This window comes from Oncorhynchus mykiss, chromosome 15, assembly GCF_057628025.1.
Source record: "Oncorhynchus mykiss isolate SJ-2025 chromosome 15, ASM5762802v1, whole genome shotgun sequence".
Lineage (NCBI taxonomy): Eukaryota > Metazoa > Chordata > Actinopteri > Salmoniformes > Salmonidae > Oncorhynchus > Oncorhynchus mykiss.
The window spans coordinates 46,838,303-46,858,249 of record NC_143036.1 but is presented as its reverse complement, the minus strand read 5'-3'; the positions used below and the strand labels follow the sequence as shown (position 1 = coordinate 46,858,249).

General features: G+C 42.6%; 8 non-coding genes across 8 annotated transcripts; all 8 read right to left on the bottom strand.

Moving 5' to 3' along the window:
* Positions 1 to 653: 653 nt before the first annotated feature.
* Positions 654 to 735, bottom strand: trnas-gcu (transfer RNA serine (anticodon GCU)). Its single transcript has one exon. It is a non-coding gene; the product is annotated as a tRNA-Ser (tRNA).
* Positions 736 to 3,228: 2,493 nt separating this feature from the next.
* Positions 3,229 to 3,310, bottom strand: trnas-gcu (transfer RNA serine (anticodon GCU)). Its single transcript has one exon. It is a non-coding gene; the product is annotated as a tRNA-Ser (tRNA).
* A 480-nt stretch (positions 3,311 to 3,790) lies between these two features.
* Positions 3,791 to 3,872, bottom strand: trnas-gcu (transfer RNA serine (anticodon GCU)). Its single transcript has one exon. It is a non-coding gene; the product is annotated as a tRNA-Ser (tRNA).
* A 2,113-nt stretch (positions 3,873 to 5,985) lies between these two features.
* Positions 5,986 to 6,067, bottom strand: trnas-gcu (transfer RNA serine (anticodon GCU)). Its single transcript has one exon. It is a non-coding gene; the product is annotated as a tRNA-Ser (tRNA).
* Positions 6,068 to 7,671: 1,604 nt separating this feature from the next.
* Positions 7,672 to 7,753, bottom strand: trnas-gcu (transfer RNA serine (anticodon GCU)). The gene has a single exon. It is a non-coding gene; the product is annotated as a tRNA-Ser (tRNA).
* A 4,168-nt stretch (positions 7,754 to 11,921) lies between these two features.
* Positions 11,922 to 12,003, bottom strand: trnas-gcu (transfer RNA serine (anticodon GCU)). The gene has a single exon. It is a non-coding gene; the product is annotated as a tRNA-Ser (tRNA).
* A 5,288-nt stretch (positions 12,004 to 17,291) lies between these two features.
* trnas-gcu (transfer RNA serine (anticodon GCU)) lies at positions 17,292 to 17,373 on the bottom strand. The gene has a single exon. It is a non-coding gene; the product is annotated as a tRNA-Ser (tRNA).
* Positions 17,374 to 18,370: 997 nt separating this feature from the next.
* Positions 18,371 to 18,452, bottom strand: trnas-gcu (transfer RNA serine (anticodon GCU)). The gene has a single exon. It is a non-coding gene; the product is annotated as a tRNA-Ser (tRNA).
* Between the last annotated feature and the right edge of the window lie 1,495 nt (positions 18,453 to 19,947).

Genomic DNA, 19,947 nt, shown 5'->3' with positions numbered 1-19,947 from the left:
CTGTGCTATCGCTGTGGCAGTCAGCAATTTTACCAGTGTTTGTGAAAGTCAAAATCTTCCAGTACCAAAATAAAGCACCGAATCTTAATTGTTACACAATGAGATTCTAACCCATGCATGTAGAGCACAATGGATAAGCAGTCCATTGCCTTAACCACTCATCCACCTCATCCTGTTATTTACATGTGGCAAATGACCTTAAAAAACTGTAGTTGCTGTAATGTAAACCCTAGATTGAAATCAATGAAAGTTAGGCAGAGCAATGGCAAGGCCATGTGTCGATCCCAACGAGACATTTAACAAATGTTTTGTCAGGCCGAGTGGTCTCAAGTGCTTGATTAAGGGTGTTGAGGTGTCGGTTCAAATCCAACCATTGAGGTTGCCCTTGGTGAAGCTATTCTTCAATACCTGAATCTTATTAGTCGCTCTAGGATTGCGCAGGGATTCTATTTTCATGTGGGGCCATGTAAGAGAGGAAATAACAAATGTTGTGTGAAGAGGTTGGTGTTATAATCCACACATGCAGTTCATCGCCTTCACCACTCAGATACCAAGTCCTGTGCTATCGCTGTGGCAATCAGCAATTTTACCAGTGTTTGTGAAAGTCAAAATCTTCCAGTGCCAAAATAAAGCACCGAATTTTAATTGTTACACGATGAGGATGGGATTCGAACCCATGCATGCAGAGCACAATGGATTAGCAGTCCATCGCCTTAACCACTCGGCCACCTCATCCTGTTTTTTGGGAGTTGCAAATGACCTTAAAAGACTGTAGTTGCTGTATGTAAACCCTAGATTGAAATCAATGAAAGTTAGGCAGAGCAATGGCAAGGCCATGTGTCGATCCCAACGAGACATTTAACAAATGTTTTGTCAGGCCGAGTGGTCTCAAGTGCTTGATTAAGTGTGTTGAGGTGTCGGTTCAAATCCCACCATTGAGGTTGCCCTTGGTGAAGCTATTCTTCAATACCTGAATCGTATTAGTCGCACTAGGATTGCGCAGGGATTCTATTTTCATGTGGGGCCATGTAAGAGAGGAAATAACAAATGTTGTGTGAAGAGGTTGGTGTTATAATCCACACATGCAGTTCATCGCCTTCACCACTCAGATACCAAGTCCTGTGCTATCGCTGTGGCAGTCAGCAATTTTACCAGTGTTTGTGAAAGTCAAAATCTTCCAGTGCCAAAATAAAGCACCAAATTTTAATTGTTACACGATGAGATTCTAACCCATGCATGTAGAGCACAATGGATAAGCAGTCCATCGCCTTAACCACTCATCCACCTCATCCTGTTATTTACATGTGGCAAATGACCTTAAAAAACTGTAGTTGCTGTAATGTAAACCCTAGATTGAAATCAATGAAAGTTAGGCAGAGCAATGGCAAGGCCATGTGTCGATCCCAACGAGACATTTAACAAATGTTTTGTCAGGCCGAGTGGTCTCAAGTGCTTGATTAAGTGTGTTGAGGTGTCGGTTCAAATCCAACCATTGAGGTTGCCCTTGGTGAAGCTATTCTTCAATACCTGAATCGTATTAGTCGCACTAGGATTGTGCAGGGACTCTACATTCATGTGGGGCCATGTAAGAGAGGAAATAACAAATGTTTTGTGAAGAGGTTGGTGTTATAATCCACACATGCAGTTCATCGCCTTCACCACTCAGATACCAAGTCCTGTGCTCTCGCTGTGGCAGTCAGCAATTTTACCAGTGTTTGTGAAAGTCAAAATCTTCCATTGCCAAAATAAAGCACCGCATTTTAATTGTTACACGATGAGAATCTAACCCATGCATGCAGAGCACAATGGATTAGCAGTCAAATCCCACCATTGAGGTTGCCCTTGGTGAAGCTATTCTTCAATACCTGAATCTTATTAGTCGCACTAGAATTGCGCAGGGATTCTATATTCATGTGGGGCCATGTAAGAGATGAAATAACAAACGTTTTGTGAAGAGGTTGGCATTATAATCCACACATGCAGTTCATCGCCTTCACCACTCAGATACCAAGTCCTGTGCTCTCGCTGTGGCAGTCAGCAATTTTACCAGTGTTTGTGAAAGTCAAAATCTTCCAGTGCCAAAACAAATCACCGAATTTCAATTGTTACACGATGGGGATAGGATTCTAACCCATGCATGCAGAGCACAATGGATTAGCAGTCCATCGCCTTAACCACTCGGCCACCCCATCCTGTATTTTAGAAGTGGAAAATGACCTTAAAAAACTGTAGTTGCTCTCTGTAAACCCTAGATTGAAATCAATGAAAGTTAGGCAGAGCAATGGCAAGGCCATGTGTCGATCCCATCGAGACATTTTACAAATGTTTTGTCAGGCCGAGTGGTCTCAAGTGCTTGATTAAGTGTGTTGAGGTGTCGGTTCAAATCCAACCATTGAGGTTGCCCTTGGTGAAGCTATTCTTCAATACCTGAATCGTATTAGTCGCACTAGGATTGTGCAGGGACTCTACATTCATGTGGGGCCATGTAAGAGAGGAAATAACAAATGTTTTGTGAAGAGGTTGGTGTTATAATCCACACATGCAGTTCATCGCCTTCACCAATCAGATACCAAGTCCTGTGCTCTCGCTGTGGCAGTCAGCAATTTTACCAGTGTTTGTGAAAGTCAAAATCTTCCAGTGCCAAAATAAAGCACCGAATTTTAATTGTTACACGATGAGATTCTAACCCATGCATGTAGAGCACAATGGATAAGCAGTCCATCGCCTTAACCACTCATCCACCTCTTCCTGTTATTTACATGTGGCAAATGACCTTAAAAAACTGTAGTTGCTATATGTAAACCCTAGATTGAAATCAATGAAAGATAGGCAGAGCAATGGCAGGGCCATGTGTCGATCCCAACGAGACATTTAACAAATGTTTTGTCAGGCCGAGTGGTCTCAAGTGCTTGATTAAGTGTGTTGAGCTGTCGGTTCAAATCCAACCATTGAGGTTGCCCTTGGTGAAGCTATTCTTCAATACCTGAATCGTATTAGTCGCACTAGGATTGTGCAGGGACTCTACATTCATGTGGGGCCATGTAAGAGAGGAAATAACAAATGTTTTGTGAAGAGGTTGGTGTTATAATCCACACATGCAGTTCATCGCCTTCACCACTCAGATACCAAGTCCTGTGCTATCGCTGTGGCAGTCAGCAATTTTACCAGTGTTTGTGAAAGTCAAAATCTTCCAGTGCCAAAATAAAGCACCGAATTTTAATTGTTACACGATGAGGATGGGATTCGAACCCATGCATGCAGAGCACAATGGATTAGCAGTCCATCGCCTTAACCACTCGGCCACCTCATCCTGTTTTTTGGGAGTTGCAAATGACCTTAAAAGACTGTAGTTGCTGTATGTAAACCCTAGATTGAAATCAATGAAAGTTATGCAGAGCAATGGCAAGGACATGTGTCGATCCCATCGAGACATTTAACAAATGTTTTGTCAGGCCGAGTGGTCTCAAGTGCTTGATTAAGTGTGTTGAGGTGTCGGTTCAAATCCCACTATTGAGGTTGCCCTTGGTGAAGTTATTCTTCAATACCTGAATCTTATTAGTCGCTCTAGGATTGCGCAGGGATTCTATTTTCATGTGGGGCCATGTAAGAGAGGAAATAACAAATGTTGTGTGAAGAGGTTGGTGTTATAATCCACACATGCAGTTCATCGCCTTCACCACTCAGATACCAAGTCCTGTGCTATCGCTGTGGCAGTCAGCAATTTTACCAGTGTTTGTGAAAGTCAAAATCTTCCAGTGCCAAAATAAAGCACTGAATTTTAATTGTTACACGATGAGGATGGGATTCGAACCCATGCATGCAGAGCACAATGGATTAGCAGTCCATCGCCTTAACCACTCGGCCACCTCATCCTGTTTTTTGTAAACCCTAGATTGAAATCAATGAAAGTTAGGCAGAGCAATGGCAAGGCCATGTGTCGATCCCAACGAGACATTTAACAAATGTTTTGTCAGGCCGAGTGGTCTCAAGTGCTTGATTAAGTGTGTTGAGGTGTCGGTTCAAATCCCACCATTGAGGTTGCCCTTGGTGAAGCTATTCTTCAATACCTGAATCGTATTAGTCGCACTAGGATTGCGACGGGATTCTATTTTCATGTGGGGCCATGTAAGAGAGGAAATAACAAATGTTTTGTGAAGAGGTTGGTGTTATAATCCACACATGCAGTTCATCGCCTTCACCACTCAGATACCAAGTCCTGTGCTCTCGCTGTGGCAGTCAGCAATTTTACCAGTGTTTGTGAAAGTCAAAATCTTCCAGTGCCAAAATAAAGCACCGAATTTTAATTGTTACACGATGAGATTCTAACCCATGCATGTAGAGCACAATGGATAAGCAGTCCATCGCCTTAACCACTCGGCCACCCCATCCTGTATTTTAGAAGTGGAAAATGACCTTAAAAACTGTAGTTGCTCTCTGTAAACCCTAGATTGAAATCAATGAAAGTTAGGCAGAGCAATGGCAAGGCCATGTGTCGATCCCATCGAGACATTTAACAAATGTTTTGTCAGGCCGAGTGGTCTCAAGTGCTTGATTAAGTGTGTTGAGGTGTCGGTTCAAATCCAACCATTGAGGTTGCCCTTGGTGAAGCTATTCTTCAATACCTGAATCGTATTAGTCACACTAGGATTGTGCAGGGACTCTACATTCATGTGGGGCCATGTAAGAGAGGAAATAACAAATGTTTTGTGAAGAGGTTGGTGTTATAATGCACACATGCAGTTCATCGCCTTCACCACTCAGATACCAAGTCCTGTGCTCTCACTGTGGCAGTCAGCAATTTTACCAGTGTTTGTGAAAGTCAAAATCTTCCAGTGCCAAAACAAATCACCGAATTTCAATTGTTACACGATGGGGATGGGATTCTAACCCATGCATGCAGAGCACAATGGATTAGCAGTCCATCGCCTTAACCACTCGGCCACCCCATCCTGTATTTTAGAAGTGGAAAATGACCTTAAAAAACTGTAGTTGCTCTCTGTAAACCCTAGATTGAAATCAATGAAAGTTAGGCAGAGCAATGGCAAGGCCATGTGTCGATCCCATCGAGACATTTTACAAATGTTTTGTCAGGCCGAGTGGTCTCAAGTGCTTGATTAAGTGTGTTGAGGTGTCGGTTCAAATCCAACCATTGAGGTTGCCCTTGGTGAAGCTATTCTTCAATACCTGAATCGTATTAGTCGCACTAGGATTGTGCAGGGACTCTACATTCATGTGGGGCCATGTAAGAGAGGAAATAACAAATGTTTTGTGAAGAGGTTGGTGTTATAATCCACACATGCAGTTCATCGCCTTCACCACTCAGATACCAAGTCCTGTGCTCTCGCTGTGGCAGTCAGCAATTTTACCAGTGTTTGTGAAAGTCAAAATCTTCCAGTGCCAAAATAAAGCACCGAATTTTAATTGTTACACGATGAGATTCTAATCCATGCATGTAGAGCACAATGGATAAGCAGTCCATCGCCTTAACCACTCATCCACCTCATCCTGTTATTTACATGTGGCAAATGACCTTAAAAAACTGTAGTTGCTATATGTAAACCCTAGATTGAAATCAATGAAAGATAGGCAGAGCAATGGCAGGGCCATGTGTCGATCCCAACGAGACATTTAACAAATGTTTTGTCAGGCCGAGTGGTCTCAAGTGCTTGATTAAGTGTGTTGAGCTGTCGGTTCAAATCCAACCATTGAGGTTGCCCTTGGTGAAGCTATTCTTCAATACCTGAATCGTATTAGTCGCACTAGGATTGTGCAGGGACTCTACATTCATGTGGGGCCATGTAAGAGAGGAAATAACAAATGTTTTGTGAAGAGGTTGGTGTTATAATCCACACATGCAGTTCATCGCCTTCACCACTCAGATACCAAGTCCTGTGCTATCGCTGTGGCAGTCAGCAATTTTACCAGTGTTTGTGAAAGTCAAAATCTTCCAGTGCCAAAATAAAGCACCGAATTTTAATTGTTACACGATGAGGATGGGATTCGAACCCATGCATGCAGAGCACAATGGATTAGCAGTCCATCGCCTTAACCACTCGGCCACCTCATCCTGTTTTTTGGGAGTTGCAAATGACCTTAAAAGACTGTAGTTGCTGTATGTAAACCCTAGATTGAAATCAATGAAAGTTATGCAGAGCAATGGCAAGGACATGTGTCGATCCCATCGAGACATTTAACAAATGTTTTGTCAGGCCGAGTGGTCTCAAGTGCTTGATTAAGTGTTTTGAGCTGTCGGTTCAAATCCCACCATTGAGGTTGCCCTTGGTGAAGCTATTCTTCAATACCTGAATCGTATTTGTCGCACTAGGATTGCGACGGGATTCTATATTCATGTGGGGCCATGTAAGAGAGGAAATAACAAATGTTTTGTGAAGAGGTTGGTGTTATAATCCACACATGCAGTTCATCGCCTTCACCACTCAGATACCAAGTCCTGTGCTCTCGCTGTGGCAGTCAGCAATTTTACCAGTGTTTGTGAAAGTCAAAATCTTCCAGTGCCAAAATAAAGCACTGACTTTTAATTGTTACACGATGAGGATGGGATTCGAACCCATGCATGCAGAGCACAATGGATTAGCAGTCCATCGCCTTAACCACTCAGCCACCTCATCCTGTTTTTTAGAAGTTGCAAATGACCTTAAAAGACTGTAGTTGCTGTATGTAAACCCTAGATTGAAATCAATGAAAGTTATGCAGAGCAATGGCAAGGCCATGTGTCTATCCCATCGAGACATTTAACAAATGTTTTGTCAGGCCGAGTGGTCTCCAGTGCTTGATTAAGTGTGTTGAGGTGTCGGTTCAAATCCCACTATTGAGGTTGCCCTTGGTGAAGTTATTCTTCAATACCTGAATCTTATTAGTCGCTCTAGGATTGCGCAGGGATTCTATTTTCATGTGGGGCCATGTAAGAGAGGAAATAACAAATGTTGTGTGAAGAGGTTGGTGTTATAATCCACACATGCAGTTCATCGCCTTCACCACTCAGATACCAAGTCCTGTGCTATCGCAGTGGCAGTCAGCAATTTTACCAGTGTTTGTGAAAGTCAAAATCTTCCAGTGCCAAAATAAAGCACCGAATTTAAATTGTTACACAATGAGGATGGGATTCGAACCCATGCATGCAGAGCAGAATGGATTAGCAGTCCATCGCCTTAACCACTCGGCCACCTCATCCTGTTTTTTGGGAGTTGCAAATGACCTTAAAAGACTGTAGTTGCTGTATGTAAACCCTAGATTGAAATCAATGAAAGTTAGGCAGAGCAATGGCAAGGCCATGTGTCGATCCCAACGAGACATTTAACAAATGTTTTGTCAGGCCGAGTGGTCTCAAGTGCTTGATTAAGTGTGTTGAGGTGTCGGTTCAAATCCCACCATTGAGGTTGCCCTTGGTGAAGCTATTCTTCAATACCTGAATCGTATTAGTCGCACTAGGATTGCGACGGGATTCTATTTTCATGTGGGGCCATGTAAGAGAGGAAATAACAAATGTTTTGTGAAGAGGTTGGTGTTATAATCCACACATGCAGTTCATCGCCTTCACCACTCAGATACCAAGTCCTGTGCTCTCGCTGTGGCAGTCAGCAATTTTACCAGTGTTTGTGAAAGTCAAAATCTTCCAGTGCCAAAATAAAGCACATCATTTTAATTGTTACACGATGAGGATGGGATTCGAACCCATGCATGCAGAGCACAATGGATTAGCAGTCCATCGCCTTAACCACTCGGCCACCTCATCCTGTTTTTTGGAAGTTGCAAATGACCTTAAAAGACTGTAGTTGCTGTGTGTAAACCCTAGATTGAAATCAATGAAAGTTATGCAGAGCAATGGCAAGGTCATGTGTCGATCCCATCGAGACATTTAACAAATGTTTTGTCAGGCCGAGTGGACTCCAGTGCTTGATTAAGTGTGTTGAGGTGTCGGTTCAAATCCCACTATTGAGGTTGCCCTTGGTGAAGTTATTCTTCAATACCTGAATCTTATTAGTCGCTCTAGGATTGCGCAGGGATTCTATTTTCATGTGGGGCCATGTAAGAGAGGAAATAACAAATGTTTTGTGAAGAGGTTGGTGTTATAATCCACACATGCAGTTCATCGCCTTCACCACTCAGATACCAAGTCCTGTGCTCTCGCTGTGGCAGTCAGCAATTTTACCAGTGTTTGTGAAAGTCAAAATCTTCCAGTGCCAAAATAAAGCACCGAATTTTAATTGTTACACGATGAGATTCTAACCCATGCATGTAGAGCACAATGGATAAGCAGTCCATCGCCTTAACCACTCATCCACCTCATCCTGTTATTTACATGTGGCAAATGACCTTAAAAAACTGTAGTTGCTGTAATGTAAACCCTAGATTGAAATCAATGAAAGTTAGGCAGAGCAATGGCAAGGCCATGTGTCGATCCCAACGAGACATTTAACAAATGTTTTGTCAGGCCGAGTGGTCTCAAGTGCTTGATTAAGTGTGTTGAGGTGTCGGTTCAAATCCAACCATTGAGGTTGCCCTTGGTGAAGCTATTCTTCAATACCTGAATCGTATTAGTCGCACTAGGATTGTGCAGGGACTCTACATTCATGTGGGGCCATGTAAGAGAGGAAATAACAAATGTTTTGTGAAGAGGTTGGTGTTATAATCCACACATGCAGTTCATCGCCTTCACCACTCAGATACCAAGTCCTGTGCTCTCGCTGTGGCAGTCAGCAATTTTACCAGTGTTTGTGAAAGTCAAAATCTTCCATTGCCAAAATAAAGCACCACATTTTAATTGTTACACGATGAGAATCTAACCCATGCATGCAGAGCACAATGGATTAGCAGTCAAATCCCACCATTGAGTTTGCCCTTGGTGAAGCTATTCTTCAATACCTGAATCTTATTAGTCGCACTAGAATTGCGCAGGGATTCTATATTCATGTGGGGCCATGTAAGAGATGAAATAACAAATGTTTTGTGAAGAGGTTGGCATTATAATCCACACATGCAGTTCATCGCCTTTACCACTCAGATACCAAGTCCTGTGCTCTCGCTGTGGCAGTCAGCAATTTTACCAGTGTTTGTGAAAGTCAAAATCTTCCAGTGCCAAAATAAAGCACAGAATTTTACTTGTTACACGATGAGATTCTAACCCATGCATGTAGAGCACAATGGATAACCAGTTCATCGCCTTAACCACTCGGCCACCTCATCCTGTTTTTTGGAAGTTGCAAATGACCTTAAAAGACTGTAGTTGCTGTATGTAAACCCTAGATTGAAATCAATGAAAGTTAGGCAGAGCAATGGCAAGGCCATGTGTCGATCCCATCGAGACATTTAACAAATGTTTTGTCAGGCCGAGTGTTCTGAAGTGCTTGATTAAGTGTGTTGAGGTGTCGGTTCAAATCCAACCATTGAGGTTGCCCTTGGTGAAGCTATTCTTCAATACCTGAATCGTATTAGTTGCACTAGGATTGTGCAGGGACTCTATATTCATGTGGGGCCATGTAAGAGAGGAAATATCAAATGTTTTGTGAAGAGGTTGGTGTTATAATCCACACATGCAGTTCATCGCCTTCACCACTCAGATACCAAGTCCTGTGCTCTCGCTGTGGCAGTCAGCAATTTTGCCAGTGTTTGTGAAAGTCAAAATCTTCCAGTGGCAAAATAAAGCGCATAATTTTAATTGTTACACGATGAGGATGGGATTCGAACCCATGCATGCAGAGCACAATGGATTAGCAGTCCATCGCCTTAACCACTCGGCCATCTCATCCTCTATTTTAGAAGTTGCAAATGACCTTAAAAAACTGTCGTTGCTGTATGTAAACCCTAGATTGAAATCAACGAAAGTTATGCAGAGCAATGGCAAGGCCATGTGTCGATCCCATCGAGACATTTAACAAACGTGTTGTCAGGCCGAGTGGTCTCCAGTGCTTGATTAAGTGTGTTGAGGTGTCGGTTCAAATCCCACCATTGAGGTTGTCCTTGGTGAAGTTATTCTTCAATACCTGAATCTTATTAGTCGCTCTAGGATTGTGCAGGGATTCTATTTTCATGTGGGGCCATGTAAGAGAGGAAATAACAAATGTTGTGTGAAGAGGTTGGTGTTATAATCCACACATGCAGTTCATGGCCTTCACCACTCAGATACCAAGTCCTGTGCTCTCACTGTGGCAGTCAGCAATTTTACCAGTGTTTGTGAAAGTCCAAATCTTCCAGTGCCAAAATAAAGCACAGAATTTTACTTGTTACACGATGAGATTCTAACCCATGCATGTAGAGCACAATGGATAACCAGTTCATCGCCTTAACAACTCATCCACCTCATCCTGTATTTTAGAAGTGGCAAATGACCTTAAAAAACTGTAGTTGCTGTATGTAAACCCTAGATTGAAATCAATGAAAGTTAGGCAGAGCAATGGCAGGGCCATGTGTCGATCCCAACGAGACATTTAACAAATGTTTTGTCAGGCCGAGTGGTCTCAAGTGCTTGATTAAGTGTTTTGAGCTGTCGGTTCAAATCCCACTATTGAGGTTGCCCTTGGTGAAGTTATTCTTCAATACCTGAATCTTATTAGTCGCTCTAGGATTGCGCAGGGATTCTATTTTCATGTGGGGCCATGTAAGAGAGGAAATAACAAATGTTGTGTGAAGAGGTTGGTGTTATAATCCACACATGCAGTTCATCGCCTTCACCACTCAGATACCAAGTCCTGTGCTCTCGCTGTGGCAGTCAGCAATTTTGCCAGTGTTTGTGAAAGTCAAAATCTTCCAGTGCCAAAATAAAGCAAATCATTTTAATTGTTACACAATGAGGATGGGATTCGAACCCATGCATGCAGAGCACAATGGATTAGCAGTCCATCGCCTTAACCACTCGGCCACCTCATCCTGTATTTTAGAAGTGGAAAATGACCTTAAAAAACTGTAGTTGCTATATGTAAACCCTAGATTGAAATCAATGAAAGTTAGGCAGAGCAATGGCAAGGCCATGTGTCGATCCCATCGAGACATTTAACAAATGTTTTGTCAGGCCGAGTGGTCTCCAGTGCTTGATTAAGTGTGTTGAGGTGTCGGTTCAAATCCAACCATTGAGGTTGCCGTTGGTGAAGTTATTCTTCAATACCTGAATCTTATTAGTCGCTCTAGGATTGCGCAGGGATTCTATTTTCATGTGGGGCCATGTAAGAGAGGAAATAACAAATGTTGTGTGAAGAGGTTGGTGTTATAATCCACACATGCAGTTCATCGCCTTCACCACTCAGATACCAAGTCCTGTGCTCTCGCTGTGGCAGTCAGCAATTTTACCAGTGTTTGTGAAAGTCAAAATCTTCCAGTACCAAAATAAAGCACCGAATCTTAATTGTTACACAATGAGATTCTAACCCATGCATGTAGAGCACAATGGATAAGCAGTCCATTGCCTTAACCACTCATCCACCTCATCCTGTTATTTACATGTGGCAAATGACCTTAAAAAACTGTAGTTGCTGTAATGTAAACCCTAGATTGAAATCAATGAAAGTTAGGCAGAGCAATGGCAAGGCCATGTGTCGATCCCAACGAGACATTTAACAAATGTTTTGTCAGGCCGAGTGGTCTCAAGTGCTTGATTAAGGGTGTTGAGGTGTCGGTTCAAATCCAACCATTGAGGTTGCCCTTGGTGAAGCTATTCTTCAATACCTGAATCGTATTAGTCGCACTAGGATTGTGCAGGGACTCTACATTCATGTGGGGCCATGTAAGAGAGGAAATAACAAATGTTTTGTGAAGAGGTTGGTGTTATAATCCACACATGCAGTTCATCGCCTTCACCACTCAGATACCAAGTCCTGTGCTATCGCTGTGGCAGTCAGCAATTTTACCAGTGTTTGTGAAAGTCAAAATCTTCCAGTGCCAAAATAAAGCACCGAATTTTAATTGTTACACGATGAGGATGGGATTCGAACCCATGCATGCAGAGCACAATGGATTAGCAGTCCATCACCTTAACCACTCGGCCACCTCATCCTGTTTTTTAGAAGTTGCAAATTACCTTAAAAGACTGTAGTTGCTATATGTAAACCCTAGATTGAAATCAATGAAAGTTAGGCAGAGCAATGGCAAGGCCATGTGTCGATCCCATCGAGACATTTAACAAATGTTTTGTCAGGCCGAGTGGTCTCCAGTGCTTGATTAAGTGTGTTGAGGTGTCGGTTCAAATCCAACCATTGAGGTTGCCCTTGGTGAAGTTATTCTTCAATACCTGAATCTTATTAGTCGCTCTAGGATTGCGCAGGGATTCTATTTTCATGTGGGGCCATGTAAGAGAGGAAATAACAAATGTTGTGTGAAGAGGTTGGTGTTATAATCCACACATGCAGTTCATCGCCTTCACCACTCAGATACCAAGTCCTGTGCTCTCGCTGTGGCAGTCAGCAATTTTACCAGTGTTTGTGAAAGTCAAAATCTTCCAGTACCAAAATAAAGCACCGAATCTTAATTGTTACACAATGAGATTCTAACCCATGCATGTAGAGCACAATGGATAAGCAGTCCATTGCCTTAACCACTCATCCACCTCATCCTGTTATTTACATGTGGCAAATGACCTTAAAAAACTGTAGTTGCTGTAATGTAAACCCTAGATTGAAATCAATGAAAGTTAGGCAGAGCAATGGCAAGGCCATGTGTCGATCCCAACGAGACATTTAACAAATGTTTTGTCAGGCCGAGTGGTCTCAAGTGCTTGATTAAGGGTGTTGAGGTGTCGGTTCAAATCCAACCATTGAGGTTGCCCTTGGTGAAGCTATTCTTCAATACCTGAATCTTATTAGTCGCTCTAGGATTGCGCAGGGATTCTATTTTCATGTGGGGCCATGTAAGAGAGGAAATAACAAATGTTGTGTGAAGAGGTTGGTGTTATAATCCACACATGCAGTTCATCGCCTTCACCACTCAGATACCAAGTCCTGTGCTATCGCTGTGGCAATCAGCAATTTTACCAGTGTTTGTGAAAGTCAAAATCTTCCAGTGCCAAAATAAAGCACCGAATTTTAATTGTTACACGATGAGAATGGGATTCGAACCCATGCATGCAGAGCACAATGGATTAGCAGTCCATCGCCTTAACCACTCTGCCACCTCATCCTGTTTTTTGGGAGTTGCAAATGACCTTAAAAGACTGTAGTTGCTGTATGTAAACCCTAGATTGAAATCAATGAAAGTTAGGCAGAGCAATGGCAAGGCCATGTGTCGATCCCAACGAGACATTTAACAAATGTTTTGTCAGGCCGAGTGGTCTCAAGTGCTTGATTAAGTGTGTTGAGGTGTCGGTTCAAATCCCACCATTGAGGTTGCCCTTGGTGAAGCTATTCTTCAATACCTGAATCGTATTAGTCGCACTAGGATTGCGCAGGGATTCTATTTTCATGTGGGGCCATGTAAGAGAGGAAATAACAAATGTTGTGTGAAGAGGTTGGTGTTATAATCCACACATGCAGTTCATCGCCTTCACCACTCAGATACCAAGTCCTGTGCTATCGCTGTGGCAGTCAGCAATTTTACCAGTGTTTGTGAAAGTCAAAATCTTCCAGTGCCAAAATAAAGCACCAAATTTTAATTGTTACACGATGAGATTCTAACCCATGCATGTAGAGCACAATGGATAAGCAGTCCATCGCCTTAACCACTCATCCACCTCATCCTGTTATTTACATGTGGCAAATGACCTTAAAAAACTGTAGTTGCTGTAATGTAAACCCTAGATTGAAATCAATGAAAGTTAGGCAGAGCAATGGCAAGGCCATGTGTCGATCCCAACGAGACATTTAACAAATGTTTTGTCAGGCCGAGTGGTCTCCAGTGCTTGATTAAGTGTGTTGAGGTGTCGGTTCAAATCCAACCATTGAGGTTGCCCTTGGTGAAGTTATTCTTCAATACCTGAATCTTATTAGTCGCTCTAGGATTGCGCAGGGATTCTATTTTCATGTGGGGCCATGTAAGAGAGGAAATAACAAATGTTGTGTGAAGAGGTTGGTGTTATAATCCACACATGCAGTTCATCGCCTTCACCACTCAGATACCAAGTCCTGTGCTCTCGCTGTGGCAGTCAGCAATTTTACCAGTGTTTGTGAAAGTCAAAATCTTCCAGTACCAAAATAAAGCACCGAATCTTAATTGTTACACAATGAGATTCTAACCCATGCATGTAGAGCACAATGGATAAGCAGTCCATTGCCTTAACCACTCATCCACCTCATCCTGTTATTTACATGTGGCAAATGACCTTAAAAAACTGTAGTTGCTGTAATGTAAACCCTAGATTGAAATCAATGAAAGTTAGGCAGAGCAATGGCAAGGCCATGTGTCGATCCCAACGAGACATTTAACAAATGTTTTGTCAGGCCGAGTGGTCTCAAGTGCTTGATTAAGGGTGTTGAGGTGTCGGTTCAAATCCAACCATTGAGGTTGCCCTTGGTGAAGCTATTCTTCAATACCTGAATCTTATTAGTCGCTCTAGGATTGCGCAGGGATTCTATTTTCATGTGGGGCCATGTAAGAGAGGAAATAACAAATGTTGTGTGAAGAGGTTGGTGTTATAATCCACACATGCAGTTCATCGCCTTCACCACTCAGATACCAAGTCCTGTGCTATCGCTGTGGCAATCAGCAATTTTACCAGTGTTTGTGAAAGTCAAAATCTTCCAGTGCCAAAATAAAGCACCGAATTTTAATTGTTACACGATGAGAATGGGATTCGAACCCATGCATGCAGAGCACAATGGATTAGCAGTCCATCGCCTTAACCACTCTGCCACCTCATCCTGTTTTTTGGGAGTTGCAAATGACCTTAAAAGACTGTAGTTGCTGTATGTAAACCCTAGATTGAAATCAATGAAAGTTAGGCAGAGCAATGGCAAGGCCATGTGTCGATCCCAACGAGACATTTAACAAATGTTTTGTCAGGCCGAGTGGTCTCAAGTGCTTGATTAAGTGTGTTGAGGTGTCGGTTCAAATCCCACCATTGAGGTTGCCCTTGGTGAAGCTATTCTTCAATACCTGAATCGTATTAGTCGCACTAGGATTGCGCAGGGATTCTATTTTCATGTGGGGCCATGTAAGAGAGGAAATAACAAATGTTGTGTGAAGAGGTTGGTGTTATAATCCACACATGCAGTTCATCGCCTTCACCACTCAGATACCAAGTCCTGTGCTATCGCTGTGGCAGTCAGCAATTTTACCAGTGTTTGTGAAAGTCAAAATCTTCCAGTGCCAAAATAAAGCACCAAATTTTAATTGTTACACGATGAGATTCTAACCCATGCATGTAGAGCACAATGGATAAGCAGTCCATCGCCTTAACCACTCATCCACCTCATCCTGTTATTTACATGTGGCAAATGACCTTAAAAAACTGTAGTTGCTGTAATGTAAACCCTAGATTGAAATCAATGAAAGTTAGGCAGAGCAATGGCAAGGCCATGTGTCGATCCCAACGAGACATTTAACAAATGTTTTGTCAGGCCGAGTGGTCTCAAGTGCTTGATTAAGTGTGTTGAGGTGTCGGTTCAAATCCAACCATTGAGGTTGCCCTTGGTGAAGCTATTCTTCAATACCTGAATCGTATTAGTCGCACTAGGATTGTGCAGGGACTCTACATTCATGTGGGGCCATGTAAGAGAGGAAATAACAAATGTTTTGTGAAGAGGTTGGTGTTATAATCCACACATGCAGTTCATCGCCTTCACCACTCAGATACCAAGTCCTGTGCTCTCGCTGTGGCAGTCAGCAATTTTACCAGTGTTTGTGAAAGTCAAAATCTTCCATTGCCAAAATAAAGCACCGCATTTTAATTGTTACACGATGAGAATCTAACCCATGCATGCAGAGCACAATGGATTAGCAGTCAAATCCCACCATTGAGGTTGCCCTTGGTGAAGCTATTCTTCAATACCTGAATCTTATTAGTCGCACTAGAATTGCGCAGGGATTCTATATTCATGTGGGGCCATGTAAGAGATGAAATAACAAATGTTTTGTGAAGAGGTTGGCATTATAATCCACACATGCAGTTCATCGCCTTCACCACTCAGATACCAAGTCCTGTGCTCTCGCTGTGGCAGTCAGCAATTTTACCAGTGTTTGTGAAAGTCAAAATCTTCCAGTGCCAAAACAAATCACCGAATTTCAATTGTTACACGATGGGGATGGGATTCTAACCCATGCATGCAGAGCACAATGGATTAGCAGTCCATCGCCTTAACCACTCGGCCACCCCATCCTGTATTTTAGAAGTGGAAAATGACCTTAAAAAACTGTAGTTGCTCTCTGTAAACCCTAGATTGAAATCAATGAAAGTTAGGCAGAGCAATGGCAAGGCCATGTGTCGATCCCATCGAGACATTTTACAAATGTTTTGTCAGGCCGAGTGGTCTCAAGTGCTTGATTAAGTGTGTTGAGGTGTCGGTTCAAATCCAACCATTGAGGTTGCCCTTGGTGAAGCTATTCTTCAATACCTGAATCGTATTAGTCGCACTAGGATTGTGCAGGGACTCTACATTCATGTGGGGCCATGTAAGAGAGGAAATAACAAATGTTTTGTGAAGAGGTTGGTGTTATAATCCACACATGCAGTTCATCGCCTTCACCACTCAGATACCAAGTCCTGTGCTCTCGCTGTGGCAGTCAGCAATTTTACCAGTGTTTGTGAAAGTCAAAATCTTCCAGTGCCAAAATAAAGCACCGAATTTTAATTGTTACACGATGAGATTCTAACCCATGCATGTAGAGCACAATGGATAAGCAGTCCATCGCCTTAACCACTCATCCACCTCATCCTGTTATTTACATGTGGCAAATGACCTTAAAAAACTGTAGTTGCTATATGTAAACCCTAGATTGAAATCAATGAAAGTTATGCAGAGCAATGGCAAGGCCATGTGTCTATCCCATCGAGACATTTAACAAATGTTTTGTCAGGCCGAGTGGTCTCCAGTGCTTGATTAAGTGTGTTGAGGTGTCGGTTCAAATCCCACTATTGAGGTTGCCCTTGGTGAAGTTATTCTTCAATACCTGAATCTTATTAGTCGCTCTAGGATTGCGCAGGGATTCTATTTTCATGTGGGGCCATGTAAGAGAGGAAATAACAAATGTTGTGTGAAGAGGTTGGTGTTATAATCCACACATGCAGTTCATCGCCTTCACCACTCAGATACCAAGTCCTGTGCTATCGCTGTGGCAGTCAGCAATTTTACCAGTGTTTGTGAAAGTCAAAATCTTCCAGTGCCAAAATAAAGCACCGAATTTTAATTGTTACACGATGAGGATGGGATTCGAACCCATGCATGCAGAGCACAATGGATTAGCAGTCCATCGCCTTAACCACTCGGCCACCTCATCCTGTTTTTTGTAAACCCTAGATTGAAATCAATGAAAGTTAGGCAGAGCAATGGCAAGGCCATGTGTCGATCCCAACGAGACATTTAACAAATGTTTTGTCAGGCCGAGTGGTCTCAAGTGCTTGATTAAGTGTGTTGAGGTGTCGGTTCAAATCCCACCATTGAGGTTGCCCTTGGTGAAGCTATTCTTCAATACCTGAATCGTATTAGTCGCACTAGGATTGCGACGGGATTCTATTTTCATGTGGGGCCATGTAAGAGAGGAAATAACAAATGTTTTGTGAAGAGGTTGGTGTTATAATCCACACATGCAGTTCATCGCCTTCACCACTCAGATACCAAGTCCTGTGCTCTCGCTGTGGCAGTCAGCAATTTTACCAGTGTTTGTGAAAGTCAAAATCTTCCAGTGCCAAAATAAAGCACCGAATTTTAATTGTTACACGATGAGATTCTAACCCATGCATGTAGAGCACAATGGATAAGCAGTCCATCGCCTTAACCACTCATCCACCTCATCCTGTTATTTACATGTGGCAAATGACCTTAAAAAACTGTAGTTGCTGTAATGTAAACCCTAGATTGAAATCAATGAAAGTTAGGCAGAGCAATGGCAAGGCCATGTGTCGATCCCAACGAGACATTTAACAAATGTTTTGTCAGGCCGAGTGGTCTCAAGTGCTTGATTAAGTGTGTTGAGGTGTCGGTTCAAATCCCACTATTGAGGTTGCCCTTGGTGAAGTTATTCTTCAATACCTGAATCTTATTAGTCGCTCTAGGATTGCGCAGGGATTCTATTTTCATGTGGGGCCATGTAAGAGAGGAAATAACAAATGTTGTGTGAAGAGGTTGGTGTTATAATCCACACATGCAGTTCATCGCCTTCACCACTCAGATACCAAGTCCTGTGCTCTCGCTGTGGCAGTCAGCAATTTTACCAGTGTTTGTGAAAGTCAAAATCTTCCAGTGCCAAAATAAAGCACCGAATTTTAATTGTTACACGATGAGGATGGGATTCGAACCCATGCATGCAGAGCACAATGGATTAGCAGTCCATCGCCTTAACCACTCGGCCACCTCATCCTGTTTTTTGGGAGTTGCAAATGACCTTAAAAGACTGTAGTTGCTGTATGTAAACCCTAGATTGAAATCAATGAAAGTTAGGCAGAGCAATGGCAAGGCCATGTGTCGATCCCAACGAGACATTTAACAAATGTTTTGTCAGGCCGAGTGGTCTCAAGTGCTTGATTAAGTGTGTTGAGGTGTCGGTTCAAATCCCACCATTGAGGTTGCCCTTGGTGAAGTTATTCTTCAATACCTGAATCTTATTAGTCGCTCTAGGATTGCGCAGGGATTCTATTTTCATGTGGGGCCATGTAAGAGAGGAAATAACAAATGTTTTGTGAAGAGGTTGGTGTTATAATCCACACATGCAGTTCATCGCCTTCACCACTCAGATACCAAGTCCTGTGCTCTCGCTGTGGCAGTCAGCAATTTTACCAGTGTTTGTGAAAGTCAAAATCTTCCAGTGCCAAAATAAAGCACCGAATTTTAATTGTTACACGATGAGATTCTAACCCATGCATGTAGAGCACAATGGATAAGCAGTCCATCGCCTTAACCACTCATCCACCTCATCCTGTTATTTACATGTGGCAAATGACCTTAAAAAACTGTAGTTGCTGTAATGTAAACCCTAGATTGAAATCAATGAAAGTTAGGCAGAGCAATGGCAAGGCCATGTGTCGATCCCAACGAGACATTTAACAAATGTTTTGTCAGGCCGAGTGGTCTCAAGTGCTTGATTAAGTGTGTTGAGGTGTCGGTTCAAATCCAACCATTGAGGTTGCCCTTGGTGAAGCTATTCTTCAATACCTGAATCGTATTAGTCGCACTAGGATTGTGCAGGGACTCTACATTCATGTGGGGCCATGTAAGAGAGGAAATAACAAATGTTTTGTGAAGAGGTTGGTGTTATAATCCACACATGCAGTTCATCGCCTTCACCACTCAGATACCAAGTCCTGTGCTCTCGCTGTGGCAGTCAGCAATTTTACCAGTGTTTGTGAAAGTCAAAATCTTCCATTGCCAAAATAAAGCACCACATTTTAATTGTTACACGATGAGAATCTAACCCATGCATGCAGAGCACAATGGATTAGCAGTCAAATCCCACCATTGAGTTTGCCCTTGGTGAAGCTATTCTTCAATACCTGAATCTTATTAGTCGCACTAGAATTGCGCAGGGATTCTATATTCATGTGGGGCCATGTAAGAGATGAAATAACAAATGTTTTGTGAAGAGGTTGGCATTATAATCCACACATGCAGTTCATCGCCTTTACCACTCAGATACCAAGTCCTGTGCTCTCGCTGTGGCAGTCAGCAATTTTACCAGTGTTTGTGAAAGTCAAAATCTTCCAGTGCCAAAATAAAGCACCGAATTTTAATTGTTACACGATGAGATTCTAACCCATGCATGTAGAGCACAATGGATAAGCAGTCCATCGCCTTAACCACTCGGCCACCCCATCCTGTATTTTAGAAGTGGAAAATGACCTTAAAAAACTGTAGTTGC